At 43.0% G+C, this 6,888-nt stretch overlaps 1 pseudogene; it reads right to left on the bottom strand.

The window, feature by feature from the left end:
- Positions 1-2,085: 2,085 nt before the first annotated feature.
- LOC124778439 lies at positions 2,086-2,203 on the bottom strand (annotated as a pseudogene).
- Positions 2,204-6,888: the final 4,685 nt, after the last annotated feature.

Raw genomic sequence — 6,888 nt, 5'->3', positions numbered from 1 at the left:
CAGACCACTGAAGAATCCCTGCAAAGAATGAAGGCGAAACGCGGATGGCACGAAAATTTTGTTCCATTCACTTGTAATTAGACGGTTCAAAATTTAAAAAAAATGGTTCAAATGGCTCTGAGCACTATGGGACTTAACATCTATGGTCATCAGTCCCCTAGAACTTAGAACTACTTAAACCTAACTAACCTAAGGACAGCACACAACACCCAGCCATCACGAGGCAGAGAAAATCCCTGACCCCGCCGGGAATCGAACCCGGGAATCAAAATTAAAAATTATCAACATGGCGTAATATTCCACGTAACTGAGGACGACAGAACTACAAAGGTTGAAGTGGTTGAATTAGACTCTTTTGAAACTAATATACAAGTAGCAGTAATTAATGTTCTTCTAATTGAAAAATGTGTAGTTGAGACCGGTAAGTCTGTAATTTATGGAACTATGGGAAGAGAGTATACTACATTTAGTGAGTGTTTTTTGAGAATTCATTTGGGTGACAAGAGAATTACGGTATCTTAAATGGTCCATGAAATGTCTGAGGTGAACAGCGTAGCTAAATCACATTTTATATTGCTCTGTAAAGATTTGCTACTGTGGACAGAATGTCCACAGCAAGGCCCCCACACTGCCTTGTCTCACCACTACGCGCTGTAAAGAGACAAGAGAGGAAACAGGTTCTTTCGTTTCTGTCTTAATTTCGTCACCCTGATTAAGCCATCACGGTATCGTAGAAGTGCTTGTTCGAGACGATATCTCTGTTTCATTCCGCGCGTGACTCTGATGTTGACTGTGCCCGTTACTAATGTGCTCTTGATGTAACATTCCAGCTCTCGAAATTCTGTAAGATTTCGTTAGACGAGGCAGTTAGAGTCTGAGACCTTACAAATATATATCTCCTAATGATCTCTTCGCAGTGGACATTCCGTGCGTAATCAGCCCAGACGGTTTAGCGGCGAGCTCTAATGACGATTAACGCGTCGCCTGTAAGTTAGATGGAGGCGGATTCGAACACAAATCTGGAAGCACTGTTTCTGGCGCTGCAGCGGGTTATCTAACGTTAGTCCCGCACGGGACGAGGTCACCCAGCTGTAGCTTGAGAGCATTTTGTCGAGCTCGTCTCCACTGGAGGTGCTTCCGTAATTTGGAAAGGGCAGCAGCGCAACCATCCAGCCGTTTGTTCGCTTTATCTCGGCGACAGCGCCTGCCGCCACTGTGTCTCCGTGGCGCAATTAACGCCCTGGCTATTAGCGCTTAATTGGAGGCAGTTGTCGGCTACTGTCTAATTGAACCTTCGGCGGTGCAGTAATGAAACTATCACCGCCAGCGGCCGCAGTGCCCCCGTTCCTCCAGGACGTACCGTGTCCCTAATGAGCCGCTGCTGACTGCAGCATAACTTCCAGTCATCCCTCCGTCGATAGCGACCGGCTACCGTGACTCTGCGACAGAGCCGAAATACTCCACTTGCTATTGGTAGCAGTTCCAGTTACAATCCTGCTCATCCTCTTGCTAGACCGTGTGAACTTTACTGTTGCTTGTGAAACTTACAAGAGTATGACTGCATCATCCCAACCTGCAAGAAGTACACATTCTTCCTCACAAACAGTAATGGTAAGAGAACCTTTTAGCAATTCAGTTACTTAAGTCATCATCAGGAGAGTGCACTGTACACCGGTTGGTGAGTAACAGAATATTAATTTTTATGAGGTTTTTTGTGACGATAACTTAAATACCATACTCTGAAGTGAGAAAACTCATGTGATACCTCCTAATAGGACCTCCTTCTGCCCGGTGTAGTGCTGCAGTTCGATGTGGCGTGGACTGAACAAATCGTCGGAAGTCCCCTACTGAAATACTGGGCAATGCTGCCTCTATAAGTCCTCCCGAACAGGCCATGAAAGCCCAACGACACCGACCGGCCGCCGTATCATCCTCAGCCCACAGGCGTCACTGGATGCGGATATGGAGGGGCATGTGGTCAGCGCACCGCTCTCCCGGTCGTATGTCAGTTTCAGAGACAGGAGCCGCTACTTCTCAATCATGCAGCTCCTCAGTTTGACTCACAAGGGCTGAGTGCACCCCACTTGCCAACAGTGCTCGGCACACCGGATGGTCACCCATCCAAGTGCTAGCCCAGCCCGACAGCGCTTAACTTCGCTGATCTGACGGGAAGCGGTGTTACCACTGCGGCAAGGCCGTTGGCATGCTGCGCGTATAGTCATCCATAATTTCGAAGGTGTTGCTGGCGCTTGATTTTGCGTACACACTGACCTCTCGATTATTTCCCGTAAATGTTTGATCGGATTCATGCGGATGGTCAAGTCATTCGTTCGAACTGTCCAGAATATTCTTCAGACCAATTACGAACCGTTATGGCCCAGTGGCATGGCGCATTGCCATCTATAAAAGATCCATCATTGTTTGGGAACAGGAGATCCACCTAATGGCTGCAAACGGTCTCTAAGTAGCTGAACGGAACCGAGAACCCAGTCCATTCCATGTAAACACAGCCCATACCAGCTTGCACAGTGTCTTGTTGACAGCTTGGGTCCAAGTCTTCGTGGGTTTGTGCCGCACTCGAATCCTACTCTCAGCCCCTAACGGCAGAAACAGTGACTCATCGGACCAGACCACGGTTTTCAGTGGTCAGGAGCCCAGCAGAGGCACTGCAGACGATATCGTGCTCTCAGCGAAGGTATTCGCTTTCGTGGTCTGCTTCCATCGCCCGTTAACCCTAAATTTCGCTGCACTGTCCTGATGGATACGCTCGTCGTAAGTCCCATATTGATTTCTGCGGTTTCTCTACGCAGTGTTGTTTGTCTGTTGGCACTTGTAAGTGGGTTGCTTCTGTGTTTGTGTTGGCAGCGCTGTGTAGCGCTTTGCATTGGATCTCTGACTGTGCTTTCTTTGTAAGAGACTCTGTGGCTGGTCGGACTCGTTGGTAGAAGTTAGTCGCCAGCAGTGATGGAAGTGCTATTGGGCGGTTGGAGGCGAATAGCCATCAGTGATGCATGTTAAATGTGAGAAGTTAGCATTGCTGGAGGGTAGAGGTCTGAAGTGTTAACGTAGGCTAACGATCTGGAAATATCCGACTTGGAAACTGAAAATTATTCATGATTATATATCTTTGTACTGGATGTCAATGACGATTTATATTCGTGTTTGAATTGGGTGTCAAATTATTAAGGTAAAAAATACATTATTTTGGTTTGTAACAAAATCTTTCCTTTGCTAACCACATGCTTATTAGTAGTTAGTGGCTTTAGTAGTTAAAATCTTTTATTTAGCTGGCAGTATTGACGCTCGCTGTATTGCAGTATTTCGCGTAATGAAGATTTTTGTGAGGTAAGTGCTTAATGAAATGTATAGGTAATTGTCAGGATTGCTTCTTATTCAGGACCTTTCTTTTGTATTAATTATTTGAAGTCAGGTTTTAATTATTTATTTATTTATTTTGAGCAGTCAGATTGCGTTGCGCTAGAATATTGTGGGTCAGTATTGACATGATAAGAAAAAGTAAAGAGAAAGTAGGCTCAGTGCGTTCAGTTTTACTCGGCTGTTTCAGAATCAAGTAACGTAGAAGTTTCATCTTCTCAGTCACTCAGCAGTTTAAGTACAAATTCTCACATTTAAAAAAAGAAGTTTCACAATGACAGCAAACGCCGCTGTTCTCGGTCGATAAGTGAAGATTGTCGGCCACCGCTGTGTCGATGGCCAGAGGCAACGCCTGAAATGTGGTATTCTCGGTACTCTCTCCACACTGTGGATCTCGGAATATTGAATTCCGTAACGATTTCTGAAATGGAATGTTCCATGCGTCTAGCTCCAACTGCCATTCCGCGTTCAGAGTCTTTTAATTCCTGTCGTGCAGCCATAATCACGTCGATCACCTTTTCGAACGAATCACCTAAGTACAAATGACAACTCCTCCAACAGACTCTCCTTTTATACCTTGTGTACGCTCACTGCCGCCATCTATATGTGTGCGTATCGCTATCCCATGACTTTCGTCACTTCACTGTACTTCGCACTTGCAGTACAATATTCCAGAAACATAAAGTCGGTGACATAACATTCACTAAGAGAAAATAAAACAAACTGTTAACAATATAGGGTGGTGAGGAACACACTGTACTACTCACAGTCATACAAAACACATTTCAGATGTGGACAGGAAAAATGAGATGCAATAAGAAGTTGCACTTCTTAATGAAGTGTAATGGTGTGAAGAAACGATTATTTGTTTGCTACTAAACAATAGGGAAACATTGCACAGACAAGAGTTATGATATCTCGACTCATACCCTAACGTAGTCCAAACTAAAAAACGGTGGCATGGCTCATTGCAAATGAACTGGCCATAAATTCACTTAAATAAACCGAAATTTAGAGAAAATCATTAAACGTAACACTTCCACGACGATTTAGCTAATTAATGAGACAATTTACAAACGTTTGCTAGTATTTCTTACATAACTCCATAAAAAAAGTATAATCAGAGCAAAATATGGAGTGCTAGATTGCATTGTGCCTCAGAATACTAACTGATGTACGGTGATAAAATCACAAAGTCTGCAGCAGGAGTGAAAATTATTTTATTTAGTATTCAACTTATATATGATTTGAAAAAACTACGAATGTAGCTCATTCTGCATGATTTACCATTATTTTTCCCGTTCTTATGAAGTCAGGCGCAGAGATCGCTGCAGGAGGAAGATTAGCTAGGTGGTGGTTCACCGTGTTAAATGCAGCACAATGCGATGAAATGTATCGCAGTGCGCAACAAAAACAATCCGTCTTCGAATAACGAATAATTTAGCCTGCAGGTTCAAAGAGAAAGATTACAAATATGTATATGGTAGCACACTGAGGACGCGTAATCGTCACATCACCGAATTTTCGCTTCCCAGCAGAATTAACAAACAATACAGATGTTGTTGTTGTGGTCTTCAGTCCTGAGACTGGTTTGATGCAGCTCTCCATGCTACTCTATCCTGTGCAAGCTTTTTCATCTCCCAGTATCTACTGCAACCTACATCCTTCTGAATCTGCTTAGTGTATTCATCTCTTGGTCTCCCTCTACGATTTTTACCCTCCACGCTGCACTCCAATAGTAAATTGGTGATCCCTTGATGCCTCAGAACATGTCCTACCAACCGATCCCTTCTTCTGGTCAAATTGTGCCACAAACTTCTCTTCTCCCCAATCCTATTCAATACTTCCTCATTAGTTATGTGATCTACCCATCTAATCTTCAGCATTCTTCTGTAGCACCACATTTCGAAAGCTTCTATTCTCTTCTTGTCCAAACTATTTATCGTCCATGTTTCACTTCCATTCATGGCTACACTCCATACAAATACTTTCAGAAACAACTTCCTGACACTTAAATCAATACTGGATGTTAACAAATTTCTCTTCTTCAGAAACGCTTTCCTTGCCATTGCCAGCCTACATTTTATATCCTCTCTACTTCGACCATCATCAGTTGTTTTGCTCCCCAAATAGCAAAACTCCTTTACTACTTTAAGTGCCTCATTTCCTAATCTAATTCCCTCAGCATCACCCGACTTAATTAGACTACATTCCATTATCCATGTTTTGCTTTTGTTGATGTTCATCTTATATCCTCCTTTCAAGACACTGTCCATTCCATTCAACTGCTCTTCCAAGTCCTTTGCTGTCTCTGACAGAATTACAATGTCATCGGCGAACCTCAAAGTTTTTATTTCTTCTCCATGAATTTTAATTCCTACTCCGAATTTTTCTTTTGTTTCCTTTACTGCTTGCTCAATATACAGATTGAACAACATCGGGGAGAGGCTACAACCCTGTCTTACTCCCTTCCCAACCACTGCTTCCCTTTCATGTCCCTCGACTCTTATAACTGCCATCTGGTTTCTGTACAAATTGTAAATAGCCTTTCGCTCCCTGTATTTTACCCCTGCCACCTTCAGAATTTGAAAGAGAGTATTCCAGTCAACATTGTCAAAAGCTTTCTCTAAGTCTACAAATGCTAGAAACGTAGGTTTGCCTTTCCTTAATCTTTCTTCTAAGATAAGTCGTAAGGTCAGTATTGCCTCACGTGTTCCAGTGTTTCTACGGAATCCAAACTGATCTTCCCCGAGGTTGGCTTCTACTAGTTTTTCCATTCGTCTGTAAAGAATTCGTGTTAGTATTTTGCAGCTGTGACTTATTAAACTGATAGTTCGATAATTTTCACATCTGTCAACACCTGCTTTCTTTGGGATTGGAATTATTATATTCTTCGTGAAGTCTGTGGGTATTTCGCCTGTTTCATACATCTTGCTCACCAGATGGTAGAGTTTTGTCAGGACTGGCTCTCCTACGGCCGTCAGTAGTTCCAATGGAATATTGTCTACTCCGGGGGCCTTGTTTCGACTCAGGTCTTTCAGTGCTCTGTCAAACTCTTCACGCAGTATCATATCTCCCATTTCATCTTCATCTACATCCTCTTCCATTTCCATAATATTGTCCTCAAGTACATCGCCCTTGTATAGACCCTCTATATACTCCTTCCATCTTTCTGCTTTCCCTTCTTTGCTTAGAACTGGGTTTCCATCTGAGCTCTTGATATTCATACAAGTCGTTCTCTTATCTCCAAAGGTCTCTTTAATTTTCCTGTAGGCGGTATCTATCTTACCTCTAGTGAGATAGGCCTCTACATCCTTACATTTGTCCTCTAGCCATCCCTGCTTAGCCATTTTGCACTTCCTGTCGATCTCATTTTTGAGACGTTTGTATTCCTTTTTGCCTGTTTCACTTACTGCATTTTTATATTTTCTCCTTTCATCAATTAAATTCAATATTTCTTCTGTTACCCAAGGATTTCTACTAGCCCTCGTCTTTTTACCTACTTGATCCTCT

The sequence above is a fragment of the Schistocerca piceifrons genome, chromosome 2 (assembly GCF_021461385.2).
Source record: "Schistocerca piceifrons isolate TAMUIC-IGC-003096 chromosome 2, iqSchPice1.1, whole genome shotgun sequence".
In the NCBI taxonomy this organism is placed as follows: Eukaryota; Metazoa; Arthropoda; class Insecta; order Orthoptera; family Acrididae; genus Schistocerca; species Schistocerca piceifrons.
This window is presented reverse-complemented; position numbering and strand designations above follow the sequence as displayed.